Genomic DNA, 17,508 nt, shown 5'->3' with positions numbered 1-17,508 from the left:
TCTGACTAGATGTTTACATGGTGAGATACCCAAAAATCTGTGCAAAATGCTCAAATATTAGCTTTACTAGCCCAGTGCAAAGTACAGGATTCAAGCACTAGAACAGGCAACCCCGGGAAGCGCCCGGGTCACCATCCCTGGAGGTTTAAAAGACGTGTCCATGTGGCACTTGGAGATGCAGTTTAGTGGTGGGCTTGGTAATGATGGGTTAACGTTTGGATTCGATGATCTTAAAGGTATTTTCCAACCTGACCGATGCCATGATTCTATGTTAAAAGTGAAGCACTATATTACAGAGACCAGGGCGGCGGGTCCCTAGAGGAGGGTGCAGGATCCCTTGGGTCCCTTGGGTCCCCAGGTTTCGTGACTCCCCTCTCAGCCCCGGAGGGTCCCCAGCAGGCAGGGACTCCACCCGCTCACACCGGGCAGCTCGGGCTGTCCGGCGGCAGCGCTCGCTCCAGGATGCCCACGGGACCCCGCAGGAAGGGACACCCCGGGATGATCCGCCCGGACACGGCAGCGGGGCTGCCATGCAGGCGCATACAGCCGGCAGAAGGCGGGCTCGGGGCGGTGCAGCGGAGCCCCGGGAGCGGACAAACTTCCCCGGCGGGGCCGGTCCGGACCCCCCGCCCCGCCCCGGCACCGCCCCGGAACCGGGCGCGGCTCCCGCGGGCGGGCAGAGCCCGGCGGCTGCGGGGCCGCGGAGGGTGCCCGGCTCGGAGGGTGCCCGGCTCGGAGGGTCCCTGCAGCGAGGGTCGCTGCTGTCCCCGCCGCAGGAAAGCCGCCGCGGTAAGGCCGAGCTCCGCCGGGGGTGGGAGCGGGGTGTTCTCGGTCGGGAGAAGTTGGGTTAAACGCTGCAGCCCGGCTGGGCATCCCCGCGGCCGTGCCCCGCTCCGGGCGCTCAGGCGGAGCGGTGTCTGCGGAGGAGGGAGCTGCCCGCGGCTCGGAGCTGCGGGAGGGATGGCTGAGCGCAGGGGATGGTGTAGCTGGGAGCCGGGCTGGGCTGCAGGTGTCCCGGCATCGCCGCCCCGCTGCCGCTTACACGGCAGAGATGGGAGCCGGTCCGGGATGCAGATGCAGCAGCGCGGTGTGGGTGGGATGGAGTCGGGATTGCAGGTGGAGCGCACAGGTGGGAGCTGGTCCGGGCTGCAGCCGCAAACACACCGTGTAAGGGCTGCGGGTGTTTGGTTGGCGGTGCTGGGTGTAGTTGGGATGGCAGACGGTGTTTAGGTGTGACGTGGTCCCGACTGCACGTGTGGGTGCAACGTGGTGCAGGTTGCAGGTGGGATGTGCAGGCGGGATGTGGTCCTGCTGTGCCTGGTGCTGGCAGAGCATCTCCCGGCATGGAGCGGATGGATGGTGTGCCTGCGTCTGGGCTGGGCCACTTTCAGGCTTTTATTTTGACAGATTCTGTTATCCAGTGGTTTTCAGGCAAGGTCTCCCAAGTCCTGCCCAGTTTTCCCACATAGTTCTCTCCAGCCTCATCCTCCCTTTTGCTCAATAACTCTGCAGTGATTCAATGGCTTCTTGCAACATCAGTATACAGAGCTGAATTCCAGAGCTCGTGGGCGGGGAAGGAGTGCTCAGACACACTGATTTTAGAAGAAAAACCCCAAAACGGTGCTCCTGGTCATCCCTCTCTGTACTAGATCAACACTGCAAATTGTATGTTCTTTTTTTGGATTCTTAAGACTGAAGGGTTTCTCCAGGTAAACACAGTACAAAACACCTCAGGTTCACTGGTAGACTGCAAGGAAACTTCTGGCTTAACTTTGTTGAGAAGGAAAGTTGGAGTCAGCAGAGTTACAGCAAGGTTGCCATCGTCCTACTGAACTTGCTCAGAATTTGGGCTGTCTGGCCACTAATCTAATTTCTCTTCCATCAACTTAAGCTTATTTTTCCACTAAACAGAGGCTGCCAAAACTACAGGGCGGGGGGAGGGGATCACAGGAATCTGTGAGGATATGAGATTTTTTTTTTGTCCTGTTATAAGTTAATAATCCTATTCTAGGCTGTCATCCAAAAATATTGCTGAAAAAATGCAAGCAGTGTGCAAGACCCATTGTATAAAAGATAATCTAAATGTAGGACAGGAAGAGACCTGGCAGGTCAGCAAATCTAAACACAGAATGATATTATGCCTTATTGCACACGACTGTAATTCATTTGTTGCCAGCCTTCTGGGAAGGGGAAACTTCACAGCTTTATTGAAGTGGTATTATAGTCCTTTCTCCAGTGTATGGCTTTCTCTTATTTTGTATTTGCACTCTGACTGCTTGGTTCTCACCATTTGGTGCTTTTCTGTTATCAGTATAGAAATAGGAGTTGCATGCTTTTCTCTTTACTGTGCAATGCCAAACAAGCTACAACTTGCTGTCTGCTTCCATGAAGCAGGCTCCAGCTTCTGCTGATCCCTGGCAGTTGTGAGCTGGGCTTCTTAATCTCCGACTTCCCTGTGGATGAGCAGAGCTGCAAGGCTCAGAGGTCTGTCCTGTGCTCTCATGCTTTGACATCTCACCTAGAGATAAATCCCTCACCAGGTAGGTGCTGCAATTAACCTCTTCCTCAGGTTCCTCCTGTCCTGTGATGGGGGTGGGAAGCTGGGATTTTCCTCTCCAGGTGCCCATCTGACTTTTGTTTTCTGCTGTTAGCTCCCATCGTATTTTAGTCATTGTATTAATCCCATTTTTATTGCATATCCCCATGTTCTGTGCTGGTTCACTATTCCTTCGGCTTTCTCCCACTTGCTCTATCATGAAGGGAGAAGTTAAGTAGCAAGAACCTCCCTCACTTGCAGTAATGACCCTGCTAGACTCAGACTGACCCCTTCCGATCCATGGTCTGTACCCTATTTGTTACAAATTTTTATCTTTTGTTTGCAAACTTCTGATTTCACTGGACTGCATAGTGAGTGGCTTCAAATGTGTTGTAAGCTGAACTTTATCCCTGTCTTGTGTGCCAGGTTTTCGCAGAATAGCTGAGCAGAAAATTTTTCTTACCAAAGCAAGCTAAGTTGCATTTTGTCCTTCTTTCCACCTAATTTACTTGCATGGCATCAATTATGAGATGTGGGATTTTTCTGCAATGGTTGTTCTGTTGATGAGGGATTTTAATCCCACCATTGTCCTGTAACCAGCCGTGAGTAGAAGATGGGTGTAATCCAGCAGTGGGTAGCAACACAATGCTGCAGACTGGGCAGTGAACAACATTCATCGAGCTGAAACAGCTGAAGGCACTTCAGACAAACTCAGTGCTCAAATCTGAGCTCAGGTTAAGCTCCCACTTGAATATCCTTGCTCTTAATATTTGAGGTAAGGTCTATCAATAATGATTCAGAGAAAATATCACTGAACCAACAAAGTCAGGTCACGGGGTCACACAGTGACACTGAACAAATCCAGCTCTGCTCAGTCCAAAATGCTGCAGTTGGTAGGTGCAGATAAACATAAGGCATTATCCCTGCACCACTCATTAACATTGTACATTGCTTTTTATATAGCTAGGTGAAAAATACCTAAATATTTTGCAGAAGGTAAACACAGCCCTGCAGCATGATACCCCTCGTGTTCAGTGCATGACTACCTGGTTCTGACCTAATAAATTATAATCCCTTTGGCATTATCCACCAAGCTCAAGTTTATTCCAGTGTTTCTCAGCGTAGCCTGTGCAGCAGTTTATCATTCAGTGTTCATGAGCTTGGTCTTGCAGAGGCTGCCTTCATCTCCTGATGGCCAGAAAAAGCACTGAGCACCAAGTGCTGCAACAGAGCGGGCAAACGATCTGTATTTTAATTTCTCTGAGATTTCTCCAATCCTGTGCTGTCAACCAAAATGCTAAGAATAAATTCAGGGAAGGAAAAAAGTCACATCAAATTTTGAGCCTTGATTGTCTCCTTCTAACGAGGGGCAACTTCATGCTCACAGGTCTGGTGTGGGGCTGTCACACCATTCCAGTGGTTCCAGTTCAGCAGGCATGCTCTAAGGACTGGAAGGAAGCACAAATGGGGAACGCGTAAAAAAAACATTTGGGTGACTTTTCAGTGCTTCTTGGATTCCTTGTCAAGGACAAGTATCCTCTGGCTCGTTTTTCTCAGGAAAAAAATACGTAATGAGCAACAGCCAAGCTTTATGATTGCTACCAGGTAATGTCAGTGGTAGATGAGCTGATTTTATGAAACTGAATATGGAAGAAAATAGGGTGTGGGGTTCAAGCATGAGCCCCTGAGTCATAGCCTGGCATCTATAGGAGTGCCTGAAATTAAAAGTAAGTGATTGTGTGATGTGGCAGACAGATGAACATTTGTTGCTGCTTTGTCAGCCAGCCTTTCACATCTGCAGAAAGCATTAGGAGAGCATCCAGCAGCATGGTGGGTTTTCTGTTAGATGTAATGAACACGTATTGTTCAAGGATTCAGCTGTTTCTACTATTTTAATACCTGAGCTGACATTTCAAAGTGCTGGGAATGCTGGAGCCACAGATCAATGAAAATCTTAAGCAAGCAATAGTGTTTGCAAAATGCTCTGTAGCTCTTGATGGTGTATTTCAAGGTCTCTGATAAACTGGCTGAGCTGATAAAGGATATCAGAAAAAGCCAGAAAGGACTGAGAGACAATGGATTAAGTCTTCATTCCATCATTGGAGTCACTCAGCTGATTCCAAAATGTTTGAGGACCCCAGAAAAAATGGCTCACTTCAGAAGAAACATTGCTCCAGCACTGCATCCAGTGTCACAAGTACAGACAAATGAGGAGCTGCCAAATGCTGTAGTTGGTAAGGCCTGATGTTGAACTTGGCATGGCTGTAGTAATTATCACCAGATGGTGCTTCTTGGCATTGACTTCCCACTTGTATTTTTACCAGGGCTATTATTCAGCTGGGGTATGTATTAATTTTTTGTGGAATGTTTGAGGGCAGAGGAGGAATTTGCTCTTTGCATTGCTGCTCCGTTAGAGTCTGTGAGCAGGTAGGTGTCCTCTGTCACTCCTTGGTGTTGAGAGGACTTCCCCACAAGGTACACAAGGGAAGTTTCAGCTGATGGTTTGCCTTGCTGCTCACAGAGTACCTAGAGGCTCTCTTGACTCTGTTTTCACCCCAAACCCAACTTGCAGTCTTCTGTTGCCTTTGCTGCTCCCAAGCTGATGGCTAATGCTAACATAGCACAGTAGTGGCAGCTGGCCACCTTGGAACTATGTAGGTCTCCAGTTTTGCAGATGGGAAAGCTGAGTCACATTTTAACAAGCAAGGACATCAGAGGAATTTGTAGTTCACTCCAGGAAAGTGTGGGAAAGGAGGCATACCATAAAACATCTATATTTAGTTGTACATTAAAATGGAAAATGTTGGTGATTTTGCTGTTGCAGAGGTCAGATTGCTCTGCACAGGGAGCTGTGGCCACCTATCCCACCCCTTCCCTGTGTTCCCCAGAGGGAGGGACGTCCCAGCCCCACTCCTGTCCCAGGGACTGCAAGGCCAGCCCTTTGCTGCCAGGCTCAGCCTCTCTCTCCCCAGCAAACCCTGGCCAGCAGAGGGGATGAAGGGAGAGAAGCAGCAGCAGCCTCCAGGGCAGCAGCAGCAGAGGCCCTCTCCTCTCTCCAGATCAATGAATGAGGTTGGCATCATCTTTATTTATTTATTTATGTATTTATTTATGTATTTATTTGTAATTTGGGTGAGCAGCTCTGCTTTTCTCAATGCAGCTGAGGCATAGCTGTGTTACGCTCTGCTCTGTGGGTTAAATTGCATTATTTTTAATGAGGCAGCTATCTCCACACTGCCTCTGTTCTGCTGGTTTCCCCTTTCTGGGAGCTGTCTGCTCTTCCTGTCCTGCTTTTCTCTTAAACCATTGCTGAGCATTGGCTGGGAGCAGTGAGCTAAGCATTAGCTTTATTTTCTGACAGAGGCCCCAGTTGGAGACAGAAGTTCCCATAGTACACAGCAGCAGCTTTTTGTGAGCAGTGCTTTTCTTCCCACAGCCTACCGAGAAGTCAAACTGTGGCAAATCAGTTCATCCCACTGTCTGGCCCAGATCAAGGTTCTTCATCTAAATAAAAGGATGACCCCTGCTGCCAAAGGATTTTCTCCCAGGGGTGGGTGCAGCCACCCAGGGGCTGCAGGAGGAGATGCAAAGCCACAGAACCCTCCATGGACCATTCCTTGTGCTCATCCCCTCCATCAGCACCGCAGTGCTGAGCCCATTCCCTCTGTCCCAGCAGGTCCTGTGGGGGCTCAGGTTGGTCCTAGGGTGCAGCTCTGGGGTTTTGCCCCCTCGCAGCCCCCAGCTGTGCCCCCTGGGCTGCCTCTGCTGCATCAGCTGGGTGAGTAAGCCTCCCTCCTGCCCCAGAAACAGCCACAATCTCCTCTGTGTGTTTCTAGCTCAGAAAAGGCTGATTCATTCTCTGAAGCAGATTAATTACTTCTGCTATTTAGAAAAGAAAAAAAAAAAAAGAAAGAGATAAATCCTTTAGAATTGGTCGGCTTAACTTTCAACTGCGTGCACGATGCAGTGAAGCAAATCTGCTCTGAGCCACAGCAAAAAAGTTCACACGGAGTAAGAAACTGGGGTTACAATATTTACCTGCCCTGTCAGCAGTGGGGTCTGTGATTTACAAAGAATTTGTGAATGTGTCTTCTTGACTTATATGACAAATGGTGCAAATGTGAGCCTGCCGTGAAGGTGAACTGGGGAACAAATGTTTTTATTCCCTGATACATTTTATAACTTGTTTCCTTTCTGGTTTGTGTCATGCCAATGTGGCAGCCGGCTCCCTGAGCAGCTCTCATCTGAAACCTGGCTGAGCTGCTCCTTTCTCCCTTGGAAGGCTGCTTTCCATCCTGCCTGGCTGTGCTCACTGTTTATGCACTGATGGGCTGTAGTTCCCCATTTCAGAACAAGCTGTCCAATAGTCATGAGTTATTTTATATTTACCCAGTCCTGAGGCTTCGTTTGTAAGCCTGGGGATAAATTCTGAGTTTTGTTGTTTCCATTACTGGAAATGGACGGAACCTCCACAAACATTACCAAGCCTTAAATAAGGCCTCTATTTATCCAGAAGGGAAGGGAAAGGACTAACACAAAGCTAAATTGATTTACAAGCCTGTAATTCCCAAACCCCTGTTCTGATAACACTTATAAGAAAGCAAGCCATATGCGTAGAGATGAATCACTTATAGAATTATATCCTAATATTCATTGTATATTCACTTATCAGACAAATATAGTGATTTTCTTCTTGAAGATTAATGACAGCCACATGTTCAGCTGGCATAAAGCACTGCAACTCTTTGGACTGTGCAAACCTGAGGATATGATTGAACAACTGATTTCTCTGCAAAGAGCAAAATAGTATCTAAAGTGATAAAGAAAAACTAAAGAAGATCAAAATGATAATCATAATAGTAAGGTCATTGTGACCAAGCATGAGACCTTTCCCATGATCCCCAGTTGGTTGGGACATGGCAAAATCTCTTCACGTTAATAGGAAGACTGAGCTGGAACTGGAAAGTTAGTACGTAGGAGGATGATTTCAGGTCCTCTCAAAACTGTAGCAAAATGAAAGGTTAAGCCCCTTAATGTTTTAGGATTAATGCATTATAAAATAGGCTCTTCAAACTTTTTTACCCAGCAGTAGAGAAAATACTCTGAAGACATCTTTGGAGTGGATTAATGTTGAAATCATGCTAAGCCAGCCTTCTTCAAGCATTTATTTTAAACAGCTCAAATGCTTAATTTCTTGAATTAGCAGCTGAGCAGGTTCTCTGATTACCCTTGGTAATGTTCACATTCACACAAGCACAGCAAAGTACCTGGCAGTATCTGGGGCTGTTCTCCTTAATGTGTGCAATAGTGCTTTGCCCAAGCCATTAGGAATCCTGGCTATGGTGTGCCTTATCTGAACAAAAACACTCAGGATGTTTGCATTTGGGCTGTTCACCACATGAGATACCAGCCCCTGTGATTCAGCAGCAGCTGAATGGAAAAGCTGATCTGAAACCACATTTGCAACCTGTTTGGAGAACAGCTGGGAAAACACTTCCCCCTTCTGTACCATAGTGGTGTCTTGGTAGCTTTGTTCAGAAGGGTTGTAAATATGGGTCTGGGGAGCTCTTTGGCTTAGTGATGCCCTCAACCTTTTCCCCTGGGGACCTCCAGCATCAAACTTGTTTCTAGGGAAAAGCTACTGCCTGCCTCAAGCTCTTCACCCTTGTGCAGGTGAGGAGGGTTTGTGCTGTGCTGGAAGGAAACAGCTAAACCCTGCACAGGACCTGCCTGCCTCTCTCCCTCTGAGGCAGGGCTCAGAAGGTCTTTTTTCTGTAATTACATCTTCTTGCTGCTGCAGCACCAGCACGTGCACCAGGGAGCAGAGTTCAGCTGCCTGGCACCCTTCACCCTGGCAATGCCTGAGCAGTTCTCCTGCAGCCTTAGCACAGGTGCAATCTATGTATGCAGGATAAAGAAACAATAAATGTTAGGCTTCTTACCTAGGCTTGGGAGCACATTTAGAAACCTGCACGTGGGTCTGTGCTCTGGGCAGAACTGCTGGTGCACTTTGGGGTTTTGGCAGAAATTTTTGTCAACACCTTTCCAAATTAAGCTCCAAGTTCCTTACAGTTCGTGGTTTAATCTCCTCAGGTGGAAGCACCCTCCCCAAAACAGGGTGTTTCTTTTTTGCAGAAACTTCCTACCAAAACAACTGCAGAGCAAATATTATGGATGTTTTAAGCAGATCAACCCCATTAGACACAGAGTTCTCAGAAATATGCTATTGGCAGTAGCAGAGTCCTTTATTTTTGTTATCTGAAGTATTCATCAGATAAAGACTACTTCAGAAGGCTTTTTTTTTTTCTCCTTTTAACATCCTCTAAAGTGAATACAATTCAGCTGCAAAGCAATCAGAGAGCTGGTCTGTGACAAGAGAGCTGGAGGGATGTCTTCAAGGAGAGGAGAGAAATTCAGTAAGAGCCAGCAGCAGTCAGCTCTGCAGTTCCTGTCTTGCTCCTATGGTTTCCTGAGGATGCCCAGATGTCTCTGCTCCCCACGAGGGAGCAAACTGGTGCTGTCACTGTGGAAGGTCATCATTAGTTCACCCCATTTACATCCCAGTAGCTCTTCTGGCATCTCCTGCTGCCTTCAGTGCATAAGGTTGTGTTGCAAAGGCCAGATGCCTTGTGGGCAGGAGGAGGATTTGACTCTGCCCCTAAATTTTACTTTGCTTTCCCCCTAAATTTGTATGTCTTTACCCATGCCTAATTCCCCTTCAGTGCAGTTTCAGCACTTTGACACTGGTCCTTCTGCTTACTTAACTCAGAGTTCTGTTCTCACATGAACAGAGAAATTGAATCATCCAAGTTTATTTCCCTAATTTTTCCCCTGTAGACATGTACAGTAATTTCATGATTATAAGGTGCACCTGATTATAAGCCGCATGTTACAATACAGAGTGTGATAAAAGGTATCTGTTCTATCACCATCTCTTGAGGGTGGGGGCAGTGATCCTTATCTCCGTGGGAGATATTCTGCTAATGGGCCATCCATTGAAACCAGGCAGGGCATTGTTCTTTATCTTTTCACAACCCATCCTTCCCCCAGCCAGTCATTTTCTGCTCATGGCCATTGAGTCCCACTGTGGGACTGATAAAATTACTGCATCCCATTGGGAGTTGCTCCAGCCAGGGGGAAGAGTCCAGCGTTTCTTACCAAAATAAAACAGAAGTTTTGGGACACTAAGGGAGCCCCTTTCTCCACTGGACTACAGAGGAAAACCGGATTTCTCCACATCCCCACTGGACCTCCAGAGGGAAACTGCACCTTGTACAGGAGCACTGCTCCAACTGAGCCACATCTGTCACTGCAGGAGGATGCAGCCACCATGGGATGGGACTGCTGCCAACACCCTACCTGAGGGGGTGTCAGGTTGTACTCTGACTGTGTCAGGGTTTGGGGTTTGTTTCTTTGTAGTACTGTATTTCTATTTTAATTTCCCTAGTAAAGAACTGTTATTCCTAATTCTCATATTTTTGCCTGAAAGCCCCTTGATTTCAAAATTATAATAATTTGGAGGGAGGGGGTTTACATTCTCCATTTCAAAGAGAAGCTCCTGCCTTTCTCAGCAGACACCTGTCCTCCAAACTAAAACAGCAACTTTTCGTTCTTTGTCCATATATAAGCCGCACCTGATTATAAGCTACACTTTGGGTTCGGACCAAAATTTTAGTCAAAATGGTGCGGCTTATAATCATGAAATTACTGTAGATGTTGTCACTGGCCCCACAGGTGCCAGAGTACCCAACAAAACCCATCTCAGAGATGCAGAGGGGAATATTGCACCTTGGATTCTTGGATTCTGTCTGTGCTGATGTTTAGTGATTTAGAAGGGAGTTGATAGGAGGCATTTTAGGCAGGATCACATAGAAAGAGCCATTGCAGCAGACTTCTGGCTGGCACAGGTCCCCCTGCCAGCCCAAAATGAGCGGGGTGTCCCCTTTCCAAAACCCTTGACATGACTTCCATGAAAAGACACTGGCATGGGAATAAATTTGTCAAAGAAACATAGAGCAGCGAGAAGACACTGATTACTGTAATTAGAAATAATCTAATTCCTAAAGGCAAATGGGTTATATTTGTGTCTGTTTAATTGGATTCCTGAATTTTGTGGAGTGGCTGTGTGGGCAGTGAAGCCATTGCACTGTGGTTCAGAGGCAGCAGAGTGATACTCAGAAAGTAGAGGGTCTCAGCTATACTTTACCAAACATGGAATTAAACTCTTAGTTCTTGATGTAATCTATTTGATTTTGGTATAGTTCCTACTCAGGAGTCCACCAAATCATCTGCTGGGAAATTTGGGAAAAATTGGGCTGATTTCCTGGGGGAAAACCATTTAGCCCTCTCTCTGAGCAACTTGAAAGTTCATGTCCGTGTGGCCTGCAGAGGAACAGTACACCCTGAGAGCTGGTTTTCCTGCTTTTCAGCCCAATTTCTCCACTTCTGCTTTTTTGAGGTTTTTTTGGGGACTTTTTGTGGGGTTTTGTTGGGTGAGGTTTTTTCTTCATTTGGAAATGATGGAACCTTTTTAGAAGGAGAAACATTTCTGGAATTTCTCAGATCCAGGCTTCAGATGAAACCTGATGGAACCTGGTTGATAACCTTTTATGTTGCTTCTATGGTTTTCAAGGACAGGAATTTGCACCATCACATTCCTTTCCTTGCAGGAATTTTTTTTTTTCTTAAATTTTATTTTTTCCGCTAAAACCTGCTGTGAGCCTGGTCCTGCTCCCAAGAACCAGATTAGCAACTAATCTTTTGAGGACTTGGGGATTACACTTCAGGAGTGCATGAAATGTAAAGGGACATTCATTTGCTGCTGTAAAACCCATCCTGAATTAACAATAGTCTTGGACTGTGTGGACACACCCCCAGAGTGTTTCCTCTGCAGGATGGGGAATTATGCAGAGTCATTTCCCAGGACATTGCATTGTTATGGTGAAGCTGTTTTAATTAGAAAGCACAGGGGCAATTTGGTCTCTTAAAGGCCAAGTGAATTTGGACCAAAGGGCAGACAGATCAGTGTATTTCTAATAGTGGTGGAGTTGTGCTCATGTGCACAAGGGTTGAGTTTCCCACCTAAGGCAGGAAGACTCTTGATGTGGGTTCCAGCTTTTGATCTGGGAGGTTCAGTTCAGGGTAGAACCTCAGAGAGTAAGAAATAAACATTTGAAGCCCAACTGCTACCCCTGAGCGAGGCAGGAGGTCTGTGCTGAAAAGGGCCATGTTGAAATATTCACAATTTAATAATGACTGGGTTTCAGTAAACACCTCCCGAGAGGCCGAGTGGATGCATTTTGCAGCTGTGGCTCACAAACTAGGTTTCACATGAAATATCAACCAGAAAGGGACTAAGATGTTTTCTGTAAAAAAGAGCTTTTAATGTCTTCAGAGGCTGCTCAGCCCATAAAAGCTGGGCTGGACTGAAGCTCAGCAGGACCTTAGTGGTGCCCCATGAGAGCAGAATTCTTGTTATCAAGCCCCTGCTCAGAGGACACTGCCTGAGCTCCCAGCCTTTGCTATGTGGCCCCTCTCCCAGGGTGGGCAACCTTGGGTCAGACATCGTCAGTATTTAAGCTGTCCTGGTTCCTCCATCATTGCAAAGACTCCTGAGGTCTTCACTGTTTAAAGCTCTGGTGCCACAAAACTGGAAAACCCAGAGCAGCTTGTACAAGATGCAAGGGGCTGTCCCCACCCACACTGTCCATCCCACCACCCTGACCACCCTGCACCCTCTTTTTTCCTTCTCATTGTTCTTCCTTTCCTTTGCCAGATCATTGCCCTGCTTTGGTCATTTCCCTGTTTTGAGTCACCCCATGCCAGGAGTGCTTTTTCATATTGGCACAGACATGGAGTGGGGGCAAGGCTCCCACTTTCCCAGCCCACGGGGAAGTGACACCCTCCCAGCCACCAGCACAGGGTGAATGAAAAGGATGACAAATGACATGCAAATGCCTTCCCTGGAGGCTACAGAAAAGTCACTTCCTTGCACCTTTCCAAAGAGTGGTATTTGCATGCTATCAGACAATGACATCCTGTTGAACTTTCTCAGACCTGTGCAAATTATAGAGACACTCGTTTGGGGATTTACACTGTGTTGACTGAAGATTGCTTGAGTGAGGTGAGAGAGGTGAAAATGAACTGGCTGAGGAGGGAAGGCTCACACAAGTGGTTGAGAAGTATCCTTCCATGTGGGAGAGACAAGGGAATAATTTGGCTTCAGCTCTGAGGTAGGAATTCTTCCCTCTGACAGTTTTCTCTGTCCTCTTGGCATCCTGTGGAGGTTTTCAAAAACATCAACAACAACAACAAAAAAAGGCAATAAAATGGTTTTGGCTCTCATATCTGCTTGTGTGACAGCTTCCCACAGAGCAGAAGCCAGGAGTCTTAGAAAGTTGTCACTGCACTGTCCACGTTGCTGGGTAACAACTTCTGCTCCTCACATGACCCCAAATGATAATAATAAATTGCATCCCAAAATGCTGAATGGTGCTGGAATTGCTGGCAGAGGGAGCTGCTGCCTCTGCCTGAGTGTGTGGGCACTGGAGCAGGGGAGTCTCCAGACCCACATTACTCCCAGTCAGAGTTTTCATGGGGTCTGGACCTGAGTGCCATTCCTTTCTGGCTGGAGTCAGGATGCTCCTGTGGCTCCCATGGGCTGCTGACAGCAGCAGTGGGGAAGGACCAGGGTGCAGCACTGGTGGCCCCATTTGGGGCAACACAGCTGGGGGCTGGCACCCTCTGCATGGGGCCAGTGCTGGCCACCACCTCCCATCCCTCCAGCATGGAATCTGCTGTGCCTGCCAGGGTCTGTGGTAGCGTGTGGGGGTGCCCAGGGTTCATACCCACCATGGAAAGCTTCTGTCTGGTTTGTCTGACTTGGCACTCACACAGATAAGCCAGTATCCCCCCAGTGGCAGTGGCCATTACAGAAACAAAATCTGACAGCTGCCCCAGTCTGGTTTAAACCTGGCTCACCATGTTAAGGGAAGTCATTATTCAGAGTCTTCACACTTACAGTAACAAAGAGTGGTTTCAAACCCATTTGAAGCTAAATTCATGGAACCTCTCATATAAATAAGGGTTTAGAGGACACTGAAGATCTTGACACAAACATCCTTGAGCATCTCACTTGAGCTTGATTTGTTTATGGTCCTTTAGCAGTCCAATGAGAAATTTATTTGCTGAGGAAGAAGGCCCCAGTAATTTTTTTTTTAGTTTTTTTTTTGTTACTGGTGGGATTAAACCTGGGATAGCTCCACTGCTACCAATACATATTGAATGGACACATTTACCCATTCTGTGAGACATCACACAATACTGCAGCTTGTATTTGTCCAGGAGACAAAAGCTGTGCTGGCACACAGCATCCTGGTAGTGGTGAATGGGACTGAATCAGAACAATATGTTTTTCCTTTACTTGTGAAAGAATAAGCTATACTGCCAAAATACATACAAATTTATACCAATATGGCCGTTCTTTATGTATGCACTGAAGTTCTTTTCTGGGAATTTGCTCCCAGCAGAAGCCAGTGCCAGCCCTGTGCCAGGCCCAGTAATGGGGGGGTGGCACAGTTCCTGCCCAGCAGCTGCAGCAGGGTGTGTGTCCATGCTCCCTTCATTTCCTAAAGACAAAATATTCCCCATAATGGTTTGCAGCACTGCTGAGGCCACAGCTGACCTGGGCTGTGTTATGAGAGCTCCTGTGGGCTGTGCCAAAGCAAAGCACAGTGTGCCAGAGACCTCAAGAACTTCTTCAGTACTGAAGAACAAGAGTGGGCACTCATTCCAAAACCTTTTCATTTTTTGATCGTAAATCACACATTCTGGCCTCTGATACAGGTGATCTGTAGAATATGTAGATCTAAAGACTGCTGAGGCTAGTGGCCATGGCAGCAGAAGGATGGAGCAGCACTTGGTTTGCATGCTGGGGCAAGGTCTGTTGTGCAAGCCATGCCTTTGGTTTGCTTGCCTGAATTTCCCACCATGTCCTTATCCTCAGCTGCCCTGGGAGACTGAGAATGCTGCTGATTCCTGCAGACACTGATGGGCCCACACCAAGGGGTCAGGTTGCTGTCTAAAATAGAGATCTGTGGTTTCCCCCAGTTTGTCTTGGTGCATGGGAGGATGGTTTGCTGGCCTTTATATTGGTGAGCTCTTCTGACACTGCATAGGGAAACAACAGCACAAATGAAAGCAAAAGGAGAGGGGAAGGAAACACATCACACTTCCAGAAGGGATTTTGGAAAGCACAAAGCCAGGATGTTGTTTCTTTTTAGGGACTGAGTAGTCTGACATGTTGCAAAATACAAAGGCTTGGCGTATTCCCAGCAGCAGAGGGAAGACTGGAACTACCCAGAAGCAAAACCTGTCATTAGCAGCCAGCCAGGCAGAACAGCTCCTGAGTGCCAGGAACAGCATGGAGGGGAGGGGGACAGAGCAGCATAAAGGAGCTTTTCTCACCCTGGCAGCCTTGTGGAGGGGAGCAGAGGGCTGTGAGGGCAGCATGTGGGATTGGGATGCTCCCAGAATTCTTCAAAGGGTGGCAAGGAGCTGCTGTTCCCCCTCACACACACCAGCCATAAAGTCCTGTTCTTCTGCATAGGCAGTGGGTCTGCTCCCCAAAAAATCAGAATAGTTTTGACCTGCAGTTTTTCTCCCTTTCGTTTTCACTCAATTACACTTAGCTGCCCTGAGAAATCTCTTTTTACATGTCCTCCCCAGTCCTTGCTGTGATCCGTGTCATCCTGGAGGCATGCAATAATTTAGACTGAAAGCTGTGCAGCTCTGTTCTCCACAGCTTCACAGGATGGAGGAAGTATTGATGTGCCCTGATTTATCTCCCACAGATGTCATCTCCCTAGGAGTGGACTTGAAGGACAGAGAGGCACAGAAAACTGAATCTGGGAAGCACCTGATGTAGAAAGAAAGGGGGAGGAAATTTTACAGACCAGGTTGGATGGATGCAGGGAACATTATAACTTTGCAAACCCAGTGATCCAAAGAGTTGGCACCATGAATTGTGATGTTGGTTGCCACGTGCAAGAACACAAGCCCTCAGGATACCTTTATGTTTCTCAAAGGAATCTCCTAAAATTAAGAGTACTTTTACATTGATGCTGCTTTAGACCTTATAGCAACCTTCCAGTATCTGAAGGGGGTCTACAGGGAAGGGAGAGAGAGATTCTCCATCAGCAGCTATAGAGATAGGGCAAGGAGTAATGGGTACTGAAAAAGGGGGAAATATTTTGCTGTGAGGGTAACTAGACACTGTCACAGGTTGCCCAGAGAGGTTGTGGATGCTACAGCCCTGGCATCCAGGCCAGGCTGGATGGGGCTTTGAGCAACCTGGTCTGGTGGGAGATGTCCCTGCCTATGGTAAGGGGACTAGAAGATCTTTAGGGTCCACTCTAACCCCTTAATATTCTGTGATTCCCCATCATGACTAACCAGCCTCTGAGGGGAGAATATGAGGACAGGATTGCATTTCAGACATGTAGATGTGGTACTTGGGGACGTGGTTTAATGGTGAGCTTGGCAGTGCTGGGTTAATGATTGGACTCGATGATCTTGGAGGTTTTTAATCTAACCTAAAGTACTCTGTGATTCGTGTTGTGGCTGTGAGTGTCCCCACAGCAGCAAGCAAGACACACTGTCAGGTTGTGCCCAAGGGAGCAGCACTCAGCCCCAGGGCTGAGCAGGCAGCTGAGGAGGCAGAGCGTGGGTGCTGCAGGCATGGTCAGACACAGGGGCTGGGGACGCTACTGCCACCATCACAGCCCCCCTCTCTGCCCTGGGAAACAAAAAGCAAAGCTCCCCATGGCCTTCTGCTGGCAAGAGGTGAGGTGTATTCAGCAGTCCTGTCTGGTTTTGTCAGGGCACTTTCCTTTCTTCAGCCAACAATAGCCTCTGTGAGCCAGCCCATAGATGTGTTCCATTGCAGTCCTTGTCTGTCTCACTCTGCTGAGATCATTTACCTGCTAACAAGCTCCTGTGGTCAGAGATAAAAGGCACAACCAAACATCTTTGCAACACTTTGCTTCATGGAAAATATGGGAAGATGTTGCATTCACGATATATCACTCATATCTGTGTTTGTAAACAGATTTATCACACCATCTGCAGAGTCGTATTGCCATCTCCTCCATATTCATTTCCTTTCCGTTTATATAGTACAGCTCCTGTTTATTTTATTCCCTTTTTACAATTAGATACGTTAGTTACCTTTATCCTTTCCTACAAAAATAGTTCGCTCTCTGTGGGGAATATTTAATCAATCCAGTTTGTTCATTTTATTGCATAAAAACGCAAGCCAGGACTGTTTGGAGAGGTGCTGCCCGGTTCTGTTTCTCATCTCTTCACATCTGTGCAGAGCAGGTGGGAGGGAAGGATAATTCACAACAAATCTGCTGGTAAACAGGATGCTCTCAGTATTTCCTGTCTCCTGTTGCACTGGTGGAGCTTAATTTTCAGGAATCAGCTAAGCCTGAGGTCATTAATGCTGTTGTGATTTCTCTGACTTGCTGTAGCTGATATAATACAAATACAATATAATGAGGCATTCGTACATCTGGGAGCAAAAAGTCAACCTGCTTTGTTATCTGGCTGGATAAGAAATGTTTAGTCATGTTCAAATGAAAAAAGTGATTCGCTGAGTATAAAAAGAAGTCACACAAGAGAAGTGCAGCCACTTCTGCAGCCCCACAGGCTGGCCAGCACCCAGGTTAGATGGTCCTCAGTACTGCCCTGCCCTGAAGGCTCAGCTTGACCCCAGCACTGGAAAGGGATGGCATGCACAGCGTGGAGGAGAATCTGACTGCAGGTGGAAATCCCATGCCTGTAGATTTGCAGTCACCATGACTGGTGAGAGTTGTAGGATGCTGCCCCATCCCCAGGGCTGTGAACCTGGGGCAGGAAACTTCTGCTTCTCTCCCTCCAGTGAAGAAGGATTTCTCTTTTTCTATGCATCA

General features: G+C 47.4%; 1 protein-coding gene across 5 annotated transcripts in view; it reads left to right on the top strand.

Moving 5' to 3' along the window:
* The first annotated feature begins 683 nt into the window (after nucleotides 1-683).
* INF2 (inverted formin 2) overlaps nucleotides 684-17,508 on the top strand; it is a 41,194-nt gene continuing 24,369 nt past the window's right edge. For 4 of the 5 annotated variants that reach the window (XM_033062102.2, XM_033062100.2, XM_033062098.2 and 1 more), the window contains exon 1: nucleotides 684-789. The gene's annotated coding sequence lies outside the window, so the exon portion shown is untranslated. The remainder of the gene's footprint in view (nucleotides 790-17,508) is intronic. The other variant, XM_033062099.2, reaches the window with a different exon arrangement.

Source organism: Catharus ustulatus, chromosome 6, assembly GCF_009819885.2.
Source record: "Catharus ustulatus isolate bCatUst1 chromosome 6, bCatUst1.pri.v2, whole genome shotgun sequence".
Taxonomy (NCBI): domain Eukaryota; kingdom Metazoa; phylum Chordata; class Aves; order Passeriformes; family Turdidae; genus Catharus; species Catharus ustulatus.
This window is presented reverse-complemented; position numbering and strand designations above follow the sequence as displayed.